We start from the raw sequence: 24,771 nt of genomic DNA on the forward strand, positions 1-24,771 counted from the left end.
GGAATAGGAAGTTGCATGGGAGAAGTGAGGAGTCTATCTTCTAACTTCAAGGGCATAGACCTTGGTTCAAAACAGTGTCTAATAGGTCTACAAAGTATCTTTCGTTTAGTAGAGAGCACTAAGTGACAAGGCTGACACCTTTTCCATATTTGACAAATCTATGTAAGTTACTAAGCTTGTGAGATAGATGTTGAGATCACATTTTTGAAAGAAGCCAGTGTATTGACCAAGGAGACCAAGGACAACTAGTTAGAGCTAACTAGAGTACTTCAAGGAAATGTTGGAGGCAACTTGGAATGATAGGTCATGCATGTATCCGCCATAACCTGTCATTTTGGAGGTAAAATGGTTAAAGACAGGGAGAGTAGAGTTAGTTTTGGTTAAAAGTTTAGTTACTTTTCAAGAAATGCTTTCTCTTTCCTCTCTCTTTCAAGCTTTTGACTGAGACTTTCATGATGGTTACTAAGAAACTCAACATCTTGACCTTTACTGATCTCTTCTCATTGTTTAACCTTGGGGCAATGAATCTTCAACTTCTAAGCTTTAGACAAAGCATCATAATGTGAGCAATGGCGGACTAACCACTCCAGGATTAGGCCCACAAATTTTTATACATTTTTTGCTAGTTAGACTACCCAGATTTCATGCTCCCACTGCTGCTAATCTCCTCCAAGCTTGTCAAGCAACCTTGGCACACTCAGTAGGGAGCATCTGTAGCAAGCTTTTGCAAGATTTGAGCCTCAGTCTTCTTTCTCTTGGTTAGAAACCCTAAAACATAGTAGGATAGCCATAGCCAAAAACCTAAAAGCTTCAATTGCTTCAATATTTGGCTCTTGTCAATCCTCAATGCTTCTCTCCTATCATTTTGGAGCAAGATTGGCACCAATATTGAAGACATTTCAAAGATTTTAGCACATTGAGTCTCTTGAAGCTCAAAATAATAGAGTTATATTTTGGGGCTTTTGTTTAAGGAGCTTTAATCTTTGACATTCAAGTTATTAAGCAAGCTCGAGGCATTGATTCTTTACAAATTTAATATTCTTCAAGTATGTATGGACTGATCTTATGGATTCTTGGAGCTTCGTGATGGATTCATGATGGATTATGGAAGTTTCTTTAACTATTGGACTAAAACTTAAAGCTTAATTAAGGTATTTTACTTGCTAATCTTTGAAATCTCTTAGTATTCAATTTTTTTTTCAAATTTTCACTTGCTAATGGAATATTATTGATCAATTAATTCTCTAGATTGATTAATAGATCAGTGATTAGTACGCTACTAATCTATCAAAGCCCTTTTCATTGAAATTCAACATTCATTTCAGTCCTATTTTATCATGGATGCTATTTGCATTGCCTTGATGCATAACCCTCATTTGGTTATACAATATTTCATTGCCCAAGAATGAAATATTGTAAAGGGTAAGTACTAGCAATCAATGAGTCACTAAATTATATTGGTAAGACCCTTAGCAAACACTTATTTATTCATTCTAATGTTTTGTTAATCAATCATGCATATCATTGAAGGTTGAAAGAAATTTTTAGTTATGCATTTCATCCCTGATTAATTAATTAGAATACTCCTATCATGTTGATATTCCAGCTGGGAAAAAGGTGGATGCTTAGGGAAATCGTGGGAAAATAGAGAGATGACCCTCTCCCATTATCAAAGATCCCAAAGGAGTACAATGAGCCAGACCTAGAGGGAACTTTCCCTATCTCCCGATGATTAGGAGCCTGTGTAGGGAGCCTGTCATACCTTTATATCCATCACCATGGCTATTATGAGAGGAGTCATTGAAGATCTAAAGACTTCAGCTAGATAGCATTGATTGGGACTCCATTGATTAATTACAAGGATTATATAGGTTTACTACATGAGATATTTTAGCCATTATAAAGGGATAGGTGTATTCAATGAAAATAGGGCATTTGTATCTTCATTTGGATGAATTTTTAGTTATCTACAGGTGTTACAAGTCATTCAAGATTTATTACATGTTTTACATAGAGTATTGTTGAGATATCGAGCTCTACTCGTGATATGTCAGGGTGACCGTTGTGCATTTATGTCACCGACTTGTTAGTTGCAGATGCAGTTGGTACACCACCCATGAATAATAGCTAGATGAAAGCTATCCTTATCTACTCTAGTTCATGGTTCAATTAGTATGCCACCTTAGTTAGTTGAGTTTGGTTTGAGACCCATATATAGGGTTCTTCTATTTCTTTGTATGGGAGTTATTTTGGCTTACACAACTAAGAAGAGGAAAATTGTTTTCAGCCTCCACCTTTGTGTGTATTTTCCCATTGTGTAAGTGATAAAGCTACAAGTGAGACTCCTTCCTTCTCTCCCACAATCTTGACATGGTATCAGAGCCTTGTTCGTGGTAAGGAGCTCGAGAAAGCAAACCAAGTTTGTGGTGCTCTGGTAAGAGGACCAGTGTTGCTTTCATTTTTATGTTTTGGGAGCAAGTCTCTGCAGGTAGCACAGCCAGAAAGTGCAAGAGTGCATTGTCTCAGATTGAGACGCCCTTCCCGGTGTAGCAAGAGGGCAGTATATGTTGCGGGTGAGGGCTTTAGCCCCTAATTCCTCTGTTTTTTTTATTTGAGGGCATTTGGGGGCCTGTTTTGGAGGTGGAAGTTTTTTGATGCACTCAAGAAAAGGCCGTGTTTTATGCTGTGCGATCACTGTTCTACAGGTCGCTACCGTAGAAATTGCATCGTATGCCTGTGCGCAGAGACATTGGGAGTTACATAATCATCCTTGTTGCCTGTTGATGCAAAATCGTCACTAGGAAGTAATTGTGTGGTCAAATACCACTTTCGTCAGTTTTGCAGATTTGCCCTTGTGAGGTTGAAGCTATGTTTTTTAGAGTGACAGAATTTTTTGCAGTGTTCTATAATGGCGTCTGATTCTCTTTCACAGATTGTCACTAAAAAGCTTGACAAGAACAACTTCCAAGCATGGAAGTTTAGAATGACAAATTTCCTTAAAGGAAAAGGATATTGAAAATTTGTTGTAGGAAATGAAGAAGAACCAGTTCTTCTTGATGTTTCCAATCAATAGCAAATGCAGGCATTTAAAGGATGGCATGAGAGAGCCAGAAAAGTTATGTACTGGCTATCTATCAGTATTTCAGACTCTATGATTGTGCATATTCAAGATGCAAGATGCAAGTACGCCAAAGGAGGCATGGAATACTTTGTCAAAAATATATAGCACAAATACACAAGCTAGGAAAATGCAGCTCAAGCAAGAGTTGCACAATGTGCAAAGAGAAAGTATGAGCATCAATGACTACCACATGAAGGTGAAGAAGATTGCAGATGCACTTGCTTCCATTGGGTCGCCAGTGGAAGATGATGATTTAGTTTCTGTGACCTTGAATGGTCTAGGAAATGATTATGCACAGTTCCGAACATCCATTTTTGTCTGTGAAAGATTTCCTGATTTTGAGGAGTTGATTGCTCTTCTAATTTTTGAGGAGTAGAGAAATGGTGGTGCATCTTCTTCAGGAGAAACTTCAAAAGAAACTGTCTTCTACTCAAATGCTGGAAGAGGTAGAGGCAGAGGTAGAGGAGGCCAATCTAGAGGCTGTGCTAGAAATCAGAATATGCAGCAAACTCAAGAAAACCAGCCCTATGGAGGAGGATGTGGTAACTCTAGAGGCAGGGGGAGCCAAAGAGGTCGTGGTGGATGGCAAAGAGGCCAAAATGCAAACAACAATGTTGAATGCTACTACTGTGGAAAAATGGGTCATATGGCTAAAGATTGCTATAAATAGCAGAATGACATCATGAATGGAAAATTGCAACAAGGGAATTATGCATCTTCTAGTAGACATGGTGATGACAAAAATGAGCATTTGTTTATGGTGCAGCACACGAACAATTCTGTGACAAGTGCAGAAGAAAGCAACAAAGTGTGGTATGTTGACTCACGTGCGTCAAACCACATGACAGGTCATGCAGAATGGATGCAGGATGCAAGGAAAATGGAAAAACTAGGATTTGTGGAGACTGGTGATGATACTATACATCCTATTGTGTAGATTGGAAAAATTCCTTTGTCTATGCAGGATGGGAAAAAGAAATACCTGTCAGATGTATTTCATGTCCCGAATATCACCAAGAATTTGGTTTCTGTTGGTCAAATGGTTGAGCAGGGCTTGCAGGTCAGATTTAATCCTCATGGATGCTTTGTTGAGGATATGAAAAATAAAGGTTGCTTGATAGCGAAAGGAAAGAAGAAGGGCAGAATGTTTACGTTGGATGCAGACGTGCATGAATTGAGTATAGCAATGTTTGCATATGGGACCGGTGTAGTTGCAGATATTGATATCTGACATAAATGCATTGGTCATGTTAATGTACAGCGACTTAAATCAATGCAGGCCCAAAATATTGTTGCAAGATTGCCTAAATTCAAGGTTGCAGAAATGCATAAGATATGTGAAGCCTGTCAATTTGGAAAACAGGCAAGGAAACCATTTCCTAGACATGTTCAAGAGAGTAAGAAGCCATTGGAATTAATCCACTCTGATGTGTGGACTACTAAAGTTGCATCTATTGGAGGCTGTCATTATTTTGTCACTTTTTATTGATGACTCTAGCAGAAAAGTTTGGGTGTATTTTATGAAAAAGAAAAGTGAAGTTTTTGGGCATTTCAAAACTCTTAAAGCTATGGTTGAAAAAGAAATAGGCCTACAAATTAAATGCCTAAGGTCAGATGGAGGGGGAAAGTACCTCTCAAATGAGTTTGTAAGGTTCTTGTAGGAGCATGGCATAAAGCAGCAATATTCATGTAGTCATACTCCATAGCAAAATGGAATTGCAGAAAGAAAAAATAGGCATATTGGAGAGGTATCTCACGCCATGCTCAATGAAAAAGACCTACCAGATTTTTACTAGGCTGAGGCAGTTGCTACAACAGTCCACATAATGAACAGGACTCCCACTGCAGCAATACATGGCATGACTCCAGAGGAGATGTATACTAGTGGGAAACCATATATTTCTCATTTGAAAATTTTTTGTTGCATTGCCTATGTTCATGTGCCAGATGAGTTGAGATCCAAGTTGGATCCAAAAGCTGAGAAGTGCATCTTTATTGGTTACTCTCTACAGAGCAGAAAGGGTATAGATATTATAACCCTTCTACTCGTAAGTTTACAGTGAGAAGAGATGTTGTTTTTGATGAGATGAGTAGCTGGTATAAACCAGTAAATGTGATTGATAATGTAGATGCACAAAATGGTAATGCTGCATAGAATTCACAACAGCAGTTCACAAGATATTAGTGGACCTAGAGTGTCCTCTAGCAGTGGTTCACATTCTTCACCATGGACAGGCAGATTGAGATCAAGAGAATCTTCTCAAAGCAATGCAGATAGTGGTATGCAGGTATCACAAAAAGGAAAACAGAAGGTAGATCAGCCCATGTTTGATGTGAATGCAAGTCACTCTTATGTGGATGGTGAATCCAGTGGCTCAGAACAGAGCATTGATGATGAGTTGGGTATTCCTTCTATTATTACACCTAGAGTAAGAAAGACCAAGGATATTTTGAGAGCACCTAGAAGTGAGCCTACTTTGCGTAGGTCTACCAGAGCTAGGTATCCTGTGGATAGGATGAAATATGATGGATTTAAAGCCATTCACTATGCCTATATAGTCAAAGTGATACAAGAACCAAAACCCTCTTCTTTTGAGCAAGCCATGGGAAAAGAAAAATGGGAGAAAGCCATGGATGAAGAAATGGATGCTTTGGAAGTAAATGCTACATGGGAATTGGTACCTTTGCCTAAAGATAATAATACAATTGGTTGTAAGTGGATTTATAAGGTGAAGCACAATGCAAATGGTTATGTGAACAGATACAAGGCAAGATTAGTAGTCAAGGGGTATGCACAAACATATGGTATTGATTATGAAGAAACATTAAGTCCGGTTGCAAGGATGGCAATGGTAAGAGCAATGATTGCTATGGATGCATCAAACGGATGGTCTTTACATCAGATGGATGTAAAGAATGCCTTCTTGCATGGTGATTTGCAAGAAGAGGTCTATATGGAGCAGCCACCAGGTTATGTGCATACTGTTCATCTTGAGTTTGTTTGCAGATTGAAGAAAGCCTTGTATGGCTTGAAACAAGCACCTAGAGCATGGTCTGACAAGATAGGATAGTATCTTGTCATTATTGGCTTTCAGATTTCCAAGGCAGATTTCTCACTTTATGTGAGAAAAACAGAGAAAGATATTATGATGCTTGTCATTTATGTTGATGATTTTATTATCGCAAGCGATAGTGATGAAGATATCCTTCATGTGAAAATGCTATTGAAGCAGAAGTTTGAGATGAAGGATTTGGGAGAGCTGCGTTATTTCTTGGCCATTGAGGTGATAAGATCACCAAGTGGGATATGGCTCTTGCAGAGGCAGTATGGATTGGACATGCTGTTCAAATATGGGATGACATGCTGTAAGCTTATTTCAGTTCCTTTGGAGCAGAATGTGAAGCTAAGCGCAGATGCAGGTGAGCTTCTAAAAGACCCTACTATGTACATGCACATAGTAGAAAGTTTGATTTATATGACTATTACCAGGCCAGATTTGAGCTATGATGTTGGATTAGTAAGTCAGTTTATGCAGTCTCCAAGGAAACCGCATTTGTATGCGGCTAGATGCATACTCAGGTATGTGAAGTCCACATTGTAGTATGGACTATTTTATGAGACTGGGATTTAGATACAATTGCATGGATACAGTGATGTTGATTGGGCTGGTAGTATTTCTGATAGACGATCTACCAGTGGATATGTGTTCTCTTTTGGAAGTGCTGCAGTCACTTGGAGCAGTAAGAAACACCCTACAATTGCCTTGTTGAGCACAGAGGCTGAGTACAGGGGTGCAACAATGAGGTAGCTTGGTGCATAAGCTACTTTATGATATGCATCAGCCTACAGATGGGCCAATTGTCATTTATTGTGACAACATGAGTAGTATACACTTGGCAAATAACCCAGTATATCATGCTAGAACAAAGCACATTGAGGTGCATTATCACTATGTGCAGGAGAGGGTTTTACTAGGTCTTATTGATCTAGTTTATGTCAACACAGAGGATCAAATAGCTGACATATTCATGAAGGCATTGGGCGCAAAGAAGTTGCGCAAGTTCATAGGCCTACTTGGTGTGCAGGAATTGGGATTGAGCTCGAGGGGGAGTGTTGAGATATCGAGCTCCACACGTGATATGCTAGGGTGACCGTTGTGCATTTATGTCACCAACTTGTTAGTTGCAGATGCAGTTGTACACTACCCATGAATAATAGCTAGATGACAGCTATCCTTATCCACTCTAGTTTGTGGTTCAGTTAGTATGCCACCTTATTTAGTTGAGTTTGGTTTGAGACCCATATATAGGGTTCTTCTATTTCTTTGTATGGGAGTTCTTTTGGCTTACACAACTAAGAAGAGGAAAACTGTTTTTAGCCTCCACCTTTGTGTGTATTTCCCCATTGTGTAAGTGATAAAGCTACAAGTGAGACTCCTTCCTTCTCTCCCACAATCTTGACAAGTATTGTACTCAAACATTAAATTGCGACCACTTTTGGAAGAATTTTTATTTAGTTATAGGTATTGCAAAGTAATTCCAAGAATTTCTATGACCTATATAGGGTATTGTAAGTTGTATTCAACTCCTACATGTCATATATACAAGGTACCATAAGGTTGAAAGAGCTTATCTTGGACTTAGGGGAGGTGGATATACTAGTGCAGTACTTTTACAGGGTATATGACTATTCTAGACATCGGTAAAAGGATATTTTCAAAATATTATATTTTGATTTTTAAATTGAGTATTATATCTTATCCTAAATAATTATTCATGGACTTCAATTTCCATCAAACTTTTTTTGATTCTAATATTGGGGTCAAAAGTTATAGCCATTTTTGTATCAAGGGGTCCACTAGGACTACACTGTACTAGTGAGAAGAAATAGCTAGAAACAAGGGAAAGAATAAGACTAATGATGATGTTTAGCAAAAAATTAGGAAATCACATGATGCAATACCTAAGGTCCACCATGATGATGAAGATTTATAGCAATATGGTGCATATTGTACTCTTAAGGCCACTCTTTGTAACCATAAGACTAGGCATTCCATTAGACATATGGAATTGGTTTCAAAATTGAATCAAGTGGTTGAACAATTGGTTCAATAAAAAATGCAAATCAGGGAATTCATTAAGCACATGGCCTAATCTACTAAGGATTCATTGGAAAAATTTACTTCTTCTACTAAAGATTCTTTGGACAAACATGGCACTCAGATCTCTATGCTTATGGCAACACAAATGGAAAAGAGAGATAGTGGAGATAAAGAGTCCTTTTAGCTATCAAATAATAGACCTCAACCAAGTATTATTGGAAAGAAAGTCATACCACATAGCACTTATGAGATTGGGAAGGCTTCTTTTAGAGTTGATGAGTCTATGTTGAGCATTCATGGGTCAAATCCTCCTCAAACCACTAGAGTCCAACCACATATTCCTCTAATAAGGTTTCAAAACAACTATCATAGGAATACCTCTAATCTTTCAAATCCCAATGGCAGTTACATGGATATTCAGCCCCAAGTAACTAATGGATAGCAAGGCTTTGTTGAGCCCTAGAGAACTCTATGTGATAATATTGTTTTAGTCAAATATAGTGGCCATTCATTATCATTAGTTAATTTAGAGGAGTGTGCTTCAAAGTTAGAGTCCTACTTTGATATTTTCCCTAGATCAGATGACCAAAAGATTCACTTTGCTAGTCTTCATCTTGAGGGATTTACTCATACATGGTGGAGGTATATCAAGAGGGAAAATAAGCAAGATGGTTCACGTGTTTGTATTTTCCATTAAGAAAGAAAAGTTAGCAAGAAGATAGTATTATTTAGACCAAAGAAGCCAATCTGTTATTGAAGAGTATACAAATCAATTTTTGAATCTTACCATGTATGTAGAGAGTGTGAGAGATAATGCAAAGTTGCACAAGTATATCTATGGTGTCGAGCCTAGTTTTTCAATTGATGTTATGACTCAAAAACTTGCCATACTATTCCATACCATTGAGCTAGCAAAGAGGTATGCTCATAAGTGTAGGAGGGATATTTCTATGTAGGCTTCTTTTAAACAATAAAGAGCTATTGCTAAACAAGGAAAATTTAGTGGTAGTTATGGAGGTTCCAATACTTCATTTGGCAATCCCAAAGTCCCTGCATACCCTACCTTCAATAATTCAAGACATCAAAGTGTTTAAAAGCCAACAATCAACCATAAAGTGAAGCCTAGACAAGGTGACAATAAAATTCAAGATAATTCAATAAATAATGGCAAGTTTATACCTATGAATCTTTTGAAAGAAAGAAAATAAAAAGGTTTATGCTTCAAATGTGGTGAAAAGTATACAACTAATCATGCATCCAAGTGCACTTTCAAGAATATCAAGGCTAAGAATTACAATATGATAGTACTGGATGAGGTGGATAATGAACTAGTAGTGAGTGCACAAGCTAAATTTGAAGAGCATGATGAGGATCTTGATCCCATTAGTCTTATGAGTTTGAGGATGGATTTTAATTTGACCTCAGTGGGCATATTCCTTTTGATCTTGGTGGGACATATTTATATATTTGTGCCTCTACACTTTGTTCTATTTCCATGGATGCTTGGACATGTTCAAAGAGCCCTAATACACTTCATATGAAGGGTACCATTCATAGAAAGGATATGTTAATCCTGAAAGAGAGTGGTAGTACACTCAGTTTTGCGATAAGTTAGTTGTGGATAGGGTATACTATTTTTCCACTAATTTACAACAGTCCATAAGAGTACAAGTAGCAAATGGTGAAGAGAAAATCAACACTCAAATGTCCCCATATGTTTTCATATAGATAATTGAAAATTATGAGGTACAAGTGAACTTAATTTCTTTGGTAATGGGACCAATAGATATTATGCTCAATTGTGATTGGCTGATGACTTTAGGGAAGATTACTATGATAGCTCGTAGTTGTACATGGAGTTTGCCACCATTGATGGGTAATCTATCTATCTACAGGGAATTCCAAGTAAATCTGATTTTTTTCTTATCACCATTAAACAACTCAAGAGGGAGTACAAGAAGTAGTCACAAATGTTTGTTTTTTGCATCTTAACAAAGAGATAGAAGATCATTCCAAGAATTTAGTAGAGCATCTAGCTTTGAAAGCTCTACTTGAGGGGTATAGGGATTTATTTGAAGTACCTACTTCATTACCTCCAAGGAGAGCAATGTATCACCCTATTGATTTAGAGCCTCATTCAAAGGCAGTCAATATGCCACCCTACATATTTTCAAAATCCAAGCATGAGAAAGTAGCCAAGAAAATAAATAAGCTTTTATAGATGGGATCTATTGAGCTTAGTTCTTCACCTTATGTATCTCTGGTCCTGTTAGTGAAGAAGAAAGATAGATCCTTCTGGATGTGTATTGACTACATGGACTTAAACAATATCACAATGAAGAATAGATATCTAATTCCTAGAGTTGATAATTTTCTCGATAAGCTCAAGAGGACTAGATTATTTGCCAAGATTGATTTGGGGTCCAGATATCATTAAATACATATGCAAGAGAGTGATAAAGTTAAAACTACCTTTAGGATTAATCATGGGCTATACCATTTTCTAATGATGCCATTTGGGCTTATAATGGTCTAGCTATCTTCTAGAGTTTGATAAATAAGATTTTGCAAGATTTTCTCTTCCACTTTATCCTTGTCTTCTTTGATGACATATTGATTTATAGAAAGACTCTATAGAACCATTTATCACATATGAGGAATGTTTTTGATGTGTTGAGATATCATACACTCTTTGCGAAGTAGAAATAATGCTCCTTTATACAGACAGAAGTGGAGCAATTGGGACATATTACCACTGATGAAAAAGGGATTCAAGTTAACCCTAAGAAGGTATAGTTTGTCAAAGATTGGCAAAGGCCTAGCACTAGTACTTCTCTTAGAGGGTTTCTTGGTCTATTGTCATTTTATCACAAATTCATTAAGCATTATATGACTATAGCAACTCCTTTGATTGATAGGTTGTTGAAGAAGAAAGCTTTCTTTTGGGATGCACTTGGTAAATAGTAGCTTTTAATTAGTTAAATAAATTACTTATTTTTTCTCCTATTCTAGTATGTTGTAATTTTTCTAGGGAGTTTACCATATAGTGTGATGATGTGGCATAGGGAGTGTTTTGCTACATGAGCATGGAGTTATTACATTTGAAAGCTGCAATCTTACATATAAAGAGATGGGTATGAATGTCTATGACCAAGAGATATTTACTATCTACATGTGATTTAAAAAATCACCATTATTTATATACCAATTGGTTTAGAGTTCAAAGTGATTATAGGATCCTAAAGTATTCTCGCACTCAATCAAATCTTACTAAGCAAAGTAGGTGGGTAGCTACTTTGTAAAACTATGATTTTGATATCATTCATACAAGGGCAAAAGATAATGTGGTGCTAATGCTCTCTCTGGAATGTAGGCATGTTTGGTTTCAACTAAGCTACATGGTGACTACATTGAGGAGTTACAAGAAGTATATCTTTCGGATGATGAACTCATTCATATACTTTAGAAATTATAGCAAGGTCTTATGGTGAAAAACTCATATTATGAGCATTAAAACGGCCTCATTTGGCTTAATGGCAAGATTGTTATTCCCTTTATTTCTTCTTTCAAGCTGAAAATTATTGAGGAGTTACATTCTTCACCCATAGCTGGACATTTTGGAGTGTTTCAGATCTATAATAAAATTAGAAGGAGCTTTCACTAGAAAGGATTGTGGAATGATATTAAGGACTATATCATGAAGTATACATCTTATCAGTAAAATAAGGATAGCACTCGTAAGTTAGGTGGTTTATTGTAGCCATTACCTATTCCAAAAGGCAAATAGTCACATATTACTATGGATTTCACTACTAGTGTATCTATTACCAAAAAGGGTTGAAATAGCATTTATGTGGTAGTGGATAGAATCACTAAGGTAGCCCATTTCATTCCTACCAAGACTTAGTTTACTACTTCACAAGTGGATAGTTAGTTTATGGAGCATATCTTTAGATTACATAGATTACCATATATGATTGTGCATGATAGGAATTCCAAGTTCATGAGTACCTTTGGTTGGCAATATTTAACTCCATGGGTACTAATTTGGCTTCTTCTATAGCCTATCATACGTAGACTGATGCTCAGATAGAAAGGGTGAATAAGTGGTTGGAGGCTTACCTTGACCATTTTTGTCATGATGTATAAATATGTGAGATTCATGGTTGCATTTCGTTGACTTTGTCTATAATAACTCTACTCATTCTAGCATTGGAGTTTCATCCTTTGATGCTATGTATGGCTAAAAGGTGTCTCTACCAACATTTATTTTCAACTAGAAGATTATGGAAAGGAAGAATTGAAAAGAATGCATGCCCTTCTTCAACGACATAAGATGAATCTTAGAAAAGCTCAAGATCAAATGAAGGTATACATTGATGAGAAGAGGCAACCCATTGGAGTTCTAAGAGGGAGAGTTAATTCTCTTGAAAGTACCTAAGTCTCAATATTCTATTCTAAAGAATGGCTCTAGAACACTTACTTACAAGTTATATGGGCCCTACAAGATCTTGAACACTACAAGATATAGGCCTCATACTAATGTTCAAAATGATAAAAAATGATTTAAAAAAATTACCTCCTTTTCCGCTAAACACATCAGTATAAGCACCTCTACAAAATTGTTACTATTTTCATTGCTATCTTTATCACTTTTGCGATGCAAATAGTGACACAAATAGCGACACTTTGTGATGTAGAGATGCTAATAGCAACACGTGTGTAGTAAATTAGTGATGCTAATAGCAATGGTTACAAAGAAAAAAAAATTGTGGTAGGGTAGTAAGTTTCCTTGCCACATATAGCACCATGTTCTGTATAATATTCTACAAATGAATTACATGTTGGGTACACAATGGTTTCCAAGATGAGTGCAAAATATAGTTGAACCCACAAGACCAATACATAGAATAACTACAGTATTGGCTGATGAAAACTCATGGAATTATTACAAGATACAAAGGATGATAAGTACATCTAAGAAATAGTACATGGAAGATGCCTATACAGATTATAGGACAAAAAAAAAGAGTGTGTGGATTCTACGAATCCAAGCGCGAGCTATAGATCCTCACCATCAAAAAGCTCTCATCCCTATGCAAAGGAGCATTGAATAAACTCTGCAAAATGAACAACTACACATCAATCCACCATACATAATGCATTTTTAAAAAAAATAGTAACTATGGATAAGAAAGATGATTGACTTACTAGGCTACTGCATGTCGATCAGTGCAGTGAAATCGTGTCTCTCTGCATATCAAGTCTCCAAGCCAGTAGGATGGCGGTTTGTGATGGAGTGATGTAAAGAAAACATAAGAAACACGGTTATCAGTACAAGTGATATTGCAAATAAGAAAGGAAGAAGAATAAAAGGAAAACCTTGCAAAGCTCTCAAGATAAGTCCTATGGCTCCCACTCCCCAAATGATGCACGGCCCATGCCTCCAATCCTGCCCTCACTGCCATCCACTACTATCGCCAATGTCTTGGAGAATCTCCAGCCTCCTCCTTGAGTCTCCACCAATCATCTCCCTCTAGCCACTTAGGCTTTGCGGCACCACTCTTGAGTATCTTGCATGATCGTCTATGGGACATGATGCATGCATACACTCCCTCATCCCACTAAGTGGAAAACCTCTATACCACAATATAGGTATGGGACTCTCCTCATGCAAGGATGCCACTATATGATCCTTGCTCCCCTTGGGTATATTATTCCAATGGTCCAAGAAATTGTGCCCAAAAACTTGTTAGCATGACTCTCTCATGTGAGACATCCTCGAGGGCGGGGGGGGACTCATAAATATATGTATATATAACGTGAGTTCAAAATAAGGGGTTTCTAAAATACAATTTCTATACATTTTTTACATACAGAAGGGTGTCATATAAGGGGGTTACTTAAAAATTGAATAGAAAAGGTTTGTGTTTTATTCAAGAAAAATTCAGAGATTAGGATATTTATAAATAGGCCATGAATGCATGTCATATAGAGAATATATATATATAGTGAACCCCCCAAGGAGACATCACCCTCTTCCCCTCATCATTCATGATCATAGCACCTATCATGTCATCTAGAAGGTATTCATATTCCTCTAGGGTATATCTAAGGTGTCTCCTCTCCCACCTATGACTATGATCCTAGGCATAACAAGGAGACCCCTATACATCTGGTGTACCGACGGGGGTAGTATCTCTCGGAGTAGTACCCATAGGGGTGCCATCTTTTGCGACTACTAATAGGGCTTGTTGGTATACATAAATAACAATACTATAAAACTCATAGTGTGAAAAATGATAAAGAAAAAAAGCACATGGGCTATGATGTAAAGGATGTCATTATTAGATAGCATAATAGAAAAGTGCCCTACACCCATAACTATTCACTTAAGGGTATGGCTTAAACAACCACTCCAGCACACCCAATACATCTCTCCCCCCTCCACTTAGTTCGTTAATGGCTTCTACATTCTGCCCCATTTGAGACCATTTGACATGTATATCAAGTGCCCAATTAACCAACCCAGTCACGTCCATTTTTAGTTGGACTCACTAAGAGAACAAAACACTATATTACTGTGCAAGGTTTATGGAGCATTGTTATACCCATCAACCTTACCTGTCTATCCACATCCCTACTTGTTCGCAGAATGGAGTACTTGTAAATTGTCAATGGGGACGGACCCAAGGGAGCCAGAGCAAAAGATCGAGTCACTAGAGTATATGTCCCCATAGGTGTGACAAATCTTGGAGGTCTCATACCTCCACCAACACGACGAGACAAAGACACTACATTGGTTCCTCCACAACACCCACATGAGCCACCCTCTCTGGAATCTATACAAGAGCAAGGACTAGCATCCCTATCTGGAGTTGACCGCGGGCTCTCAACATCCACATCCCCACAACACCCCCCAGAACCACTCCCTTTGTCTAGGCCTAGTCTCTGGAGCATCAACCTCATCTACTAGAAACCAAAGCATCAGAGCATATCGAAATATATCTCACGGAATGGACTGATGGTGTCTGAGAGAGCTCTTGGTCTGCCATATCTCTGAATCAAGCTATTTGATATGGAGACATGTAATGTCTCCTCCCTTTCCTCCCCCCTCCCCCCTGTGACCCCCGTGCCTTCTCCCCCCCATAGGAACTCCCCCCTAGTATTTTTTGAAATAAAAAAAAATTGTCCCTCTCTCTCCCCATGCTGTGTGCATGGAGGGGAGAGAGAGAGAGAGAGAGAGAGAGTAAGTAGTGAGAGTAGGGGGGGCATGTAGCCCCCCAGGTGGTGGGTGGCACCTCCTTGCCACCTCTCCCTCCACCTATAAACCACCCCCTACGTCGGGGGCAGTAGATCGTCCCCCCTTTACATCACAAAGGCACCACCCCCTACTCGACTGTGACATCAACACCCCCTCCCTGGCTCTCAATAGGCCCTGGTGACTACTGCAGCACAACCTCCCTCCCTCGTACTTCATCATTTTTTACCCCTGGTCTGGGGTACAGTGCCCTCCCCCCCTACGCCTTCCAAACAAACCCACCTCCCCCCTGATTGCCAGCTAGTTGTAGGCCCGTGAGGAGAGAAGGAGAAGGAGAGAAGAAGAAGGAGTCAGAGAGAGAAGGGAAGAAGAGGGAGAGAAGAAGGAGAGGGAGAGAGAGGAGAAAGAGAAGGAGAGAAGGAGGAGGAGAGAAGAAGAAGGAGTGGGAGAGAGAAGAGAAGAAGAGGGAGAGAAGGAGAGGACAGAAGGAGAGAGAGAAGTAGAAGAAGAAGAAGAAGAAGAAGAAGAGGAGAAGAAGAGAAGGAGGGAGAGAGAGAGTAGGAGAATAAGAGAAACGAAGAAGAAGAGGGAGAGAAAGAGGAGAGAGAAAGAAGGAGAAGAAGAAGTGGAAGAAGGAGAGAATAGAGAAGTAGAAAAAAGAAGAAGAAGAGGAAGAAGAGAGAGAAAGAAGGAAAAGAGAAGAGGAAGAAGAGAGGGAGAGAGAGAGAAGGAGAAAGAGAAAGGAAGAGAGTTGGAGACAAGATACCCCCTCATCAATAAAGGATTCCCTTTCCTCGAGCTTTCCCTCCCGAACCAGTCATCTTGAAGGGTGCTAAGGCCCGGGACTTCCCAAACACCGAGTAGAAATGGCTCCCAAGAAGAAAATCACGAGAAGTGTAGGTGCCAAAGCTACCATTGGTACTGGTAATGCGGGAAAGGTGAGCAGAGCGGCCAACACAATAAATGCCCCTATGAACATGAATCAAACCCAGGTTCTTTAAGCATTATAACTAATTACATTTTATTTCTCGTGAAAGGAATGAAGTTAGCTATGTGGATGGAACATGGACGAGTCTTAGGCGCTAGGTTGCATGCGCGAAATGGTAGAGTATGGAGTTCGCATAAGTTTATATGGATGAAATGATAGCTTTTACACACATAAAATGATAATGTTTTCACATTATTTCACATAAAATAATAACTTTTAAACCAGTTGAGTGCATGAATAGTCATTTAAAATTCATGCTTCGTGATCATGACTAAAAGAAACACATGAAATGATAGTTTCCAATGGATAGAAACCTAGACCTTCATGAGATCCAGTGCATTAGGAATAAGTATAATTGCTTGAAAATTGTTTTATCGATGATGCTTTGGACTATCGCAAATAGATATGCTCCTAGCTTAATTGAAGCTAGTGACCTAACCTTAAATGGATTGTTGACCCATGTTATGCTTGGTTGTTTGAAAAGGTTGTCAATCCCTTGAGCAAGTGTTTTGATACATCCAAGTTAAATTTTGATAGTACATGTAATGGGATTGCGATGCCTTGAAGTAAGAGGGTGTGCATTCAACTATTCGTTAATGTGGTTTTGGATGTTAATCCAAGTGGGGTGTGTTTGATGATTGCATGGCCGGGTCTGAGATGACTGATTGCCATGGAAAGAAAAGGGATGTTTTCCCTAGTGATTGTTATTAAGGTGGTTGCTTCAGCTATGTTTGATTTCTTAAAGGGATAATTAAGGAAGGATAGCGCTAGCTACCTCTCGTGAGCCGCCAAACCCTAACCAAGGGGGTTATGAATCCACGCCAGGAATGTGGACCAAACCCGCTATGAGAGGTCTCTCCGTGGAAATCACTTGGTGTAGGAGGACGCTTGGGTGCCAGTGGGAGACTCTGGCCGTAAATCCCAATGCCTCGGGTCCCTACACAAGTGTTCTACGTGACTCGAGATGGGATCTGAGGGCCTTTATACTAGTTACAAGGTGGAATCTTGGTAGGATAAACCTTCGGGTTTTGTTGCTGGGAGACGGAAGGATTTTTCTGTGGAGGTAGAAAGGAACACTTAATTCTCCTGTATGGACAGGAGACAAACATTAATTTGAAGATAATTTAAGGAAGTGTTTGATCTTATTTTTATCTTGTCTTCGTGTTAGTGCGCTAAATTATGTAAAGGAACATGTGATTAACGGGTTAATTAAGGAAGCTACCTTTACATGTCAAACATAACATGGTAGGTAATTAGATAACTAAAAGAACCCCCGAGGGAAGCATGGTGGATGTGACCAATGGGTCTATCCTATGAAAGAGTGGTCTCGATTAGCCGAGAGGTTTCCTCATAGAAAATGTTAATGAGAAATGTTAGAAAAAAGTCGGTCTATGACCTTAGACAATGTTGACTAGGAACCCAGACTTCAGGTGATCCTAGTGGAAACGGCCGGATAAGTTCCATTACGGGGCAGACTTGAGAGACCCTAGTTCTCAAACGTTGTGTCATTCCTTGGGAGTGCCCGGCGACATCTTCTAGATATATCTCTTGATGGACTGCTAAGACATGTCCCGCAATTTGAGGAGCGAGCACGTTACAGTTTTGGTATCAGAGTAAAAACTTCTTAATGATACATGGTTGATTAATGTTTGGTTCATAGACATATCCTAAACAGAGATAACCTAAGTTGCATGGCTTTATTGTTAGGAACCTTCTGCACCCACAAATGTTGACATGCAAGAGAAGAAGTTCCTTCTCAAGAAAATTAAGCCACCGGGTTTGATGGCAAGGGAATGACTGTTGAAGCTAACGCGGAGATCTGGATTGAGTCCATGGAGGACTATTTTGAGGTAGCAGGAACTACACCTGCTAAACAAGCCATGCTCACCAAACTTAAGCTTACAGGTGAAGCAAGACTTTGGTGGAAACAGTGATGCAGAGACCATGCGATCTCAGAGGGGATAGTCACTTGGAATAAGCTTAAGGAAGCTATGCGAGGGAGGTATCTGCCACCTGCCTACCGCACACAAAATATGAATGAATTCTATGACTTGAAGCAGCTAGGATTATCCCTGAAGCATATTATTCAAATTTCGTTTCACTCCTAAATTATGCACCCCCAATGGATATGGCACAACAGGTGTCAAAATTCTGTGTTGGGTTGAATCCACCCATAAAGACTCAATTGGAATCAATGCATCCAATGGACTTGCAAGATGCATTTCTCCGAGCGAATCCAATAATCCAAGAACTTAAAATAGGCAACTATGATGAAGATGACTCACGAGATCAAGATAAGAGGTGCCACAAGTGTGGAGAGATAGGATACATCCATAAGAGATGCCCCAACCGTCGATGTTTCCACTGCAATGAACTAGGACACATCCAAACAGATTGTCCTGAGTTGGACCCTGAGAATCAGGAACATGCGGTCAAACGAAGCCGTCTAAACTCTACTTTTGGCTCATATTATGAACCACATGATGGTGAAGACTTGGAGCCTGTTGTAACCTTTGAGGATTACATAGGATTTATTCCATGTACAAGACTTAAACTCTCCCTCTCTCTCCCCCTGCCGTGTGCATGGCGGGGAGAGAGAGAGAGAGAGAGAGTAAGTAGTGAGAGTAGGGGGGGCATGCAGCCCCCCAGGTGGCGAGTGGCACCGCCTTGCCACCTCCCCCTCCACCTAAAAAGCAACCCCCCTACATCGAGGGCAGCAGGGCATCCCCTCCCTACGTCGCATAGGTGCCACCCCCACCTGGCTGTGATGTCAGCACCCCCTCCCTGGCTCTCGACAGGGCCTGATGACTACTGTAGTACGACCTTCCCCCCGTCATACTTCATCCTTTTTCCCCCCTGATCAGGGGTACAACGCCCTCCCCCCCCCTATGCCTTCTGAACAAAGCCACCTCCTCCCCTGATTGCCAGCCAACTGCGGGCCCGTGAGGAGAGAAGGAGAAGGAGAGAAAAAGAAGGAATGGGAGAGAGAAGGGAAGAAGAGGGAGAGAGAAGAGAAGGACGAGAGAAGGAGGAGAAGAGAAGAAGAAGGAGTGGGAGAGAGAAGGGAAGAAGAGGGAGAGAAGAAGAAGGAGAGGGAGAGAGACGAGAAGAAGAGGGAGAGAAGGAGGGAAGAATAATGAGTGGGAGAGAGAAGAGAAGAAGAAGGAGAGGAGAGAAGGAGAGAGAGAAGTAGAAGAAGAGGAGGGAGAGAGAGAAAAGGAGAATAAGAGGAAGAAAAAGAGGAGAGAGAAAGAAGGAGAAGAAGAAGTGGAAGAAGGAGGGAAGAGAGAAGTAGAAAAAGGAACAAGAAGAGGAAGAACAGAGAGAAACAAGGAGAAGAGAAGAGGAAGAAGAGAGGGAGAGAGAGAGAAGGAGAAAGAGAAAGGAAGAGAGTTGGAGACAAGTTACCCCCTCATCGACAAAGGATTCCCTTCCCGCGACCTTTCCCTCTCGAACCGGCCATCCTGAAGGCCACTAAGGCCCGAGACTTCCAAAACCGCAAGTAGAAATGGCTCCCAAGAAGAAAATCGCGGGAAACATAGGTGCCAAAGCTACACTTGGTACTGGTAATGTGGGAGAGGCGAGCGGAGCGACCAACACAATAAACGCCCCTACGAACACGAATCAAACCTAGGTTCTTTAAGCGTTATAACTAATTACATTTTATTTCTCGAGAAAGAAATGAAGGGGTTAGCTACGTGCATGGAACACGAACGACTCTTAGGCGCTAGGTTGCATGCACGAAATGAGAGAGTATGGAGTAATAGACTTGCAAGATGCTTTACTCTAAGAAAATCCAATCATCCAAGAACTTAAAATAGGCAACTATGATAAATATGACTCACGAGATCAAGATAAGAGGTGCCACAAGTGCGGAGAGATAGGACACATCCGTAAGAGATGCCCCAACTGCCGATGTTTCCACTGCAATGAACTAGGACACATCCAAACAGATTGTCCTGAGTTGGACCCTGAGAATCAGGAACATGTGGTCAAATGAAGCCGTCTAAACTCTAATTTTGGCTCATATTATGAATCACATGATGGTGAAGACTTGGAGCCTGCTGTAACCTTTGAGGATAACTAGATATCCTAGGAAGATCTTTTGGAGGTAATAAGTCTTGTACATGGAATAAATCCTATGTAATCCTATGAGTTGTGACAAGTTGTTATTTTAAGTTGAGAATTCAAGTAATCAAAGTAGCGTAGTGAAAGTGTGATGGGCCCTAATCCACAGGCTATAAGCCCCAATTGTGCTTAGCCTCCCCAGTTTCTCTCGAGATGAGAACATCTCGATTTCTCTAAGGGAAAGAGGATGTAATGTCTCGTCCCTCCCCCCCCCCCCCCCCTTGTGACCCCCATGCTTTCTCCCTCCCCATAGAAGCTTCCCCATAGATTTTTTTGTAATTAAAAAAAAACTCTCCCTCTCTCTCCCGCTGCTGTGTGCATGGCAGGGAGAGAGAGAGAGTAAGTAGTGAGAGTGGGGGGGCATGCAACCCCCTAGGTGGCACGTGGCACCGCCTTGCCACCGAGTACCCCCTCCCTAGCTCTTGACAGGCCGCGGCGACTACTGCAGCACAACTCCCCCCCCTCGTACTTCATCATTTTCCCCTCCCCCCTAGTCTAGGATACAGCGCCCTCCCCCTTGAGCCTTCGAAACAAAGCCACCTCCCCCCCTGATTGCCAGCCAGCTACGGGCCCGTGAGGAGAGAAGGAGAAGGAGAGAAGAAGAAGGAGTGGGAGGGAGAAGGGAAGAAGAGGGAGAGAAGAAGAAGGAGAGGGAGAGAGAGGAGAAGGAGAAGTGAAGAAGAGGGAGAGGAGAAGGAGAGGGAGAGAAAGAAGAAGGAGAAGGAGAGAAGAAGAAGGAGTGGGAGAGAGAAGGGAAAAAGAGGGATAGAAGAAGAAGGAGAGGGAGAGAGAAGAGAAGAAGGAGTGGGAGAGAGAAGAGAAGAAGAGGGAGAGAAGGAGAAGGAGAGGAGAGGAGAGAGAGAAGTAGAAGAAGAAGAAGAAGAGGAGAAGAAGAGGAGGGAGAGAGAGAGTAGGAGAATAAGAGAAAAGAAGAAGAAGAGGGAGAGAAAGAGGAGAGAGAAAGAAGGACAAGAAGGTGGAAGAAGGAGGGAAGAGAGAAGTAGAAAAAGGAAGAAGAAGAGGAAGAAGAGAGAGAAAGAAGGAGAAGAGAAGAGGAAGAGAGGGAGAGAGAGAGAAGGAGAAAGAGAAAGGAAGAGAGTTGGAGATAAGTTACCCCCTCATCGACAAAGGATTCCCTTCCTGCAACCTTTCCCTCTCGAACCGGTCATCCTGAAGGCCGCTAAGGCTCGGGACTTCCAAAACCGCGAGTAGAAATGGCTCCCAAGAAGAAAATCGCGGGAAGCATAGGTGCCAAAGCTACCGTTGGTACCGGTAATGCAGGCGAGGTGAGCAGAGCGACCAATGCAATAAACGCCCCTACGAACACGAATCAAACCCAAGTTCTTTAAGCGTTATAACTAATTACATTTTATTTCTCATGAAAGAAATGAAGGGGTTAGCTACGTGCATGGAACACGGACGACTCTTAGGCTCTAGGTTGCATGCGCGAAATGAGAGAGTATGGAGTAATGGACTTGCAAGATGCATTACTCTGAGCGAATCCAATCATCCAGGAACTTAAAATAGGCAACTATGATGAATATGACTCATGGGATCAAGATAAGAGGTGCCACAAGTGCGGAGAGATAGGACACATCCGTAATAGATGCCCCAACCGCCGATGTTTCCACTGCAATGAACTAGGACACATCCAAATAGATTGTCCTGAGTTGGACCCTGAGAATCAGGAACATGTGGTCAAACGAAGCCGTCTAAACTCTACTTTTGGCTCATATTATGGAATAAATCCTATGTAATCCTATGAGTTGTGACAAGTTGTTATTTTAAGTTGAGAATTCGAGTAATCAAAGTAGCGCAGTGAAAGTGTGATGGGCCCTAATCCACAGGCTATAAGCCCCAATTGTGCTTATCTTCCCCAGTTTCTCTCGAGATGAGGATATCTCGATTTGTCTAAGGGAAAGAGGATGTAATGTCTCGTCCCTCCCCCCCCCCCCCCCCTTGTGACCCCCATGCTTTCTCCCTCCCCATAGAAACTCCCCCTAGATTTTTTTGAAATTAAAAAAAAAACTCTCCCTCTCTCTCTCGCTGCTGTTGTGTGCATGGCAGGGAGAGAGAGAGAGGGTAAGTAGTGAGAGTGGGGGGGCATGCAGCCCCCTAGGTGGCACCGCCTTGCCACCTCCCTCTCCACCTATAAAGCACCCCCTACATTGGGGGCAGCAGAGCATCCCCTCCCTATGTCACACAAGTGCCACCCCTTGCCTGGCCGTTGTCATAGAGTTCGTGCAAGAGCTGCTGAAGACGGGGTTCAAGATGTTGAAAGGCAAGAGGCTAACAAGAAAATCTCAAATTTTGATGCCAAAGATCACTATATTATTTCCCAAGTGAATTACAACAAAGAAGTTGCCAACTACTCTTGACAAGAAGCTATAGTTATACCGCCTTAGAAAATAAAGAAGACTGGCAAGTTCAGCTCAAAAATAGAATTTTTTTCTACTCAAACATCAGCTGGAACATGCCACCAACAAGCACAATTCCTGTCAAAATGCTTCCCCCATCTCGATTAGCTCCCGCCCTCCTGAGATGCTGCTGTGTTATCTTTGAGTGCTTCTATCACAATTGGATCTGTTTTTCCTAAAGTGATCCATTTAGATTTAAGACTCTGCGAGATGACCCCAACGAGATCATTCGACAATTGAAGCATTGCCCTGCATACTCCAGCCACATTGTGTCATCTCCTTCCCTTCTAAAACTTGTCGCCTTCCCATGGACTCTGATTCACAGATTCAAAAAAAAAGTATCATTGACCAGCATTCACACAAAAGTTCAACCTCCTGAGATCCATACTTGAGAATGTAATTAGCCTCGTCAAGCTTCATGCTGCTGTGGTAAGCTGCATTCCCTTTTCTTTATTCTCCAATCTGAGTACAAATTCTGCATCAGTAAAAAAAAAGCAAGTGTTGCTAGAGAAGTGGACTGCTCTTTACGTACTACAAGCCAGTAAGATATACATGTTATGTTTTTCTCAAGAAGATATGTCTGCTATCGAATATCCAATCAAGATGTTAGCAAGGATCCAGCCGGTTCCACATGTTACTTTGATAGCCAATAAATGATAAGAAAAAGAGTGCATGCAGCAATAACAGCTGACAAGATGATTGTGTCTTTTGAGCATTTCCTCTTTATAGCTCCCAGTACACCACGAATAACTGGAAACTAGTCAGTAAGATGCTTTACTTTCCCTTGTATATCTACAAACATGCCCCACTGAGAAGCTAAAGCTCCTTTCATAGATTGTGGCTATCTAATAACCTCTTCTATCTAGTTAATATTTCCATGTATAGCTGCTCTCTCTCTCAGTGAGCTTGCTCCAAGTGATAAGCTGCCAGAAGCCTTATATACACTGATGTCATTACGAACTGATGTCAAGAGCTTTGCGTGTTCGCGCAATGAAGTGATATTACCTCGTGTCCTCCTAAATTCCTGAGTAAACTCATGAAGTATATCCCTGTGCCCAGCAAGATTTTGAGTGACTGATGTGGTTGGAGTTGTTACTGCAGCAGCCCAACTCATAGAGTCGTTTATATCTAGTAATCTTTTTAACAAAGATTCTATTTCCATCTCCATGGACTTCCAAGACCCGTCTCCCCCATAAGCACCTACCTGTTGATCTCCAAAAAAATTAGCCCCCCCGGAAAAGCTCCTCCCCTCCAATATCAGTGCGTCCTTTTTCGACCTTCGGCAAGTGTTGTTTTTGAGTTCCCTTCTTGAAATTCCTTTCATAGTGTTCCAGACCCAAATTCTACAATATTCCCTTCCCCCTCAAATAGTAGGCATCATCTGGTGGAGGTTAGGCAAGTTTACCAAGCTTATGCATGCCTCCTTGAATGAGAGCAAAAAAAACTCCTGTCATAACTGCATTGGATGCCACATTTGGTCCACCGACGCCACTGACAATAGAGAACATAGCCCCAGATCCAAAGGCAGCTACCATGCTGGTCTAAACATCTTCCAGGCCACCACGAGCTCTTTTCATTGCACATGATATTCCTGAATTTACACCACAACACAGTGTTGAGCTGGGACAAACTAGTAAAAACAGTTTCTGCTTCATTGTCCCGCATGTTACGTTGGCCTTATTCATGTGCAACCTTTGTCTTCATAACTTAAATGTCAGCTTCTACAAAGCTTCCTTTGATTCCACGGTTTCTTG

General features: G+C 40.7%; 1 pseudogene; it reads right to left on the reverse strand.

The window, feature by feature from the left end:
* Positions 1-23,583: 23,583 nt before the first annotated feature.
* On the reverse strand, positions 23,584-24,552 carry LOC148033943 (Golgi SNAP receptor complex member 1-2 pseudogene; annotated as a pseudogene).
* Positions 24,553-24,771: the final 219 nt, after the last annotated feature.

Source organism: Lygodium microphyllum, chromosome 7 (assembly GCF_053477565.2).
Source record: "Lygodium microphyllum isolate KBCC chromosome 7, Lygodium_microphyllum_v1.1.10, whole genome shotgun sequence".
Classification (NCBI taxonomy): domain Eukaryota; kingdom Viridiplantae; phylum Streptophyta; class Polypodiopsida; order Schizaeales; family Lygodiaceae; genus Lygodium; species Lygodium microphyllum.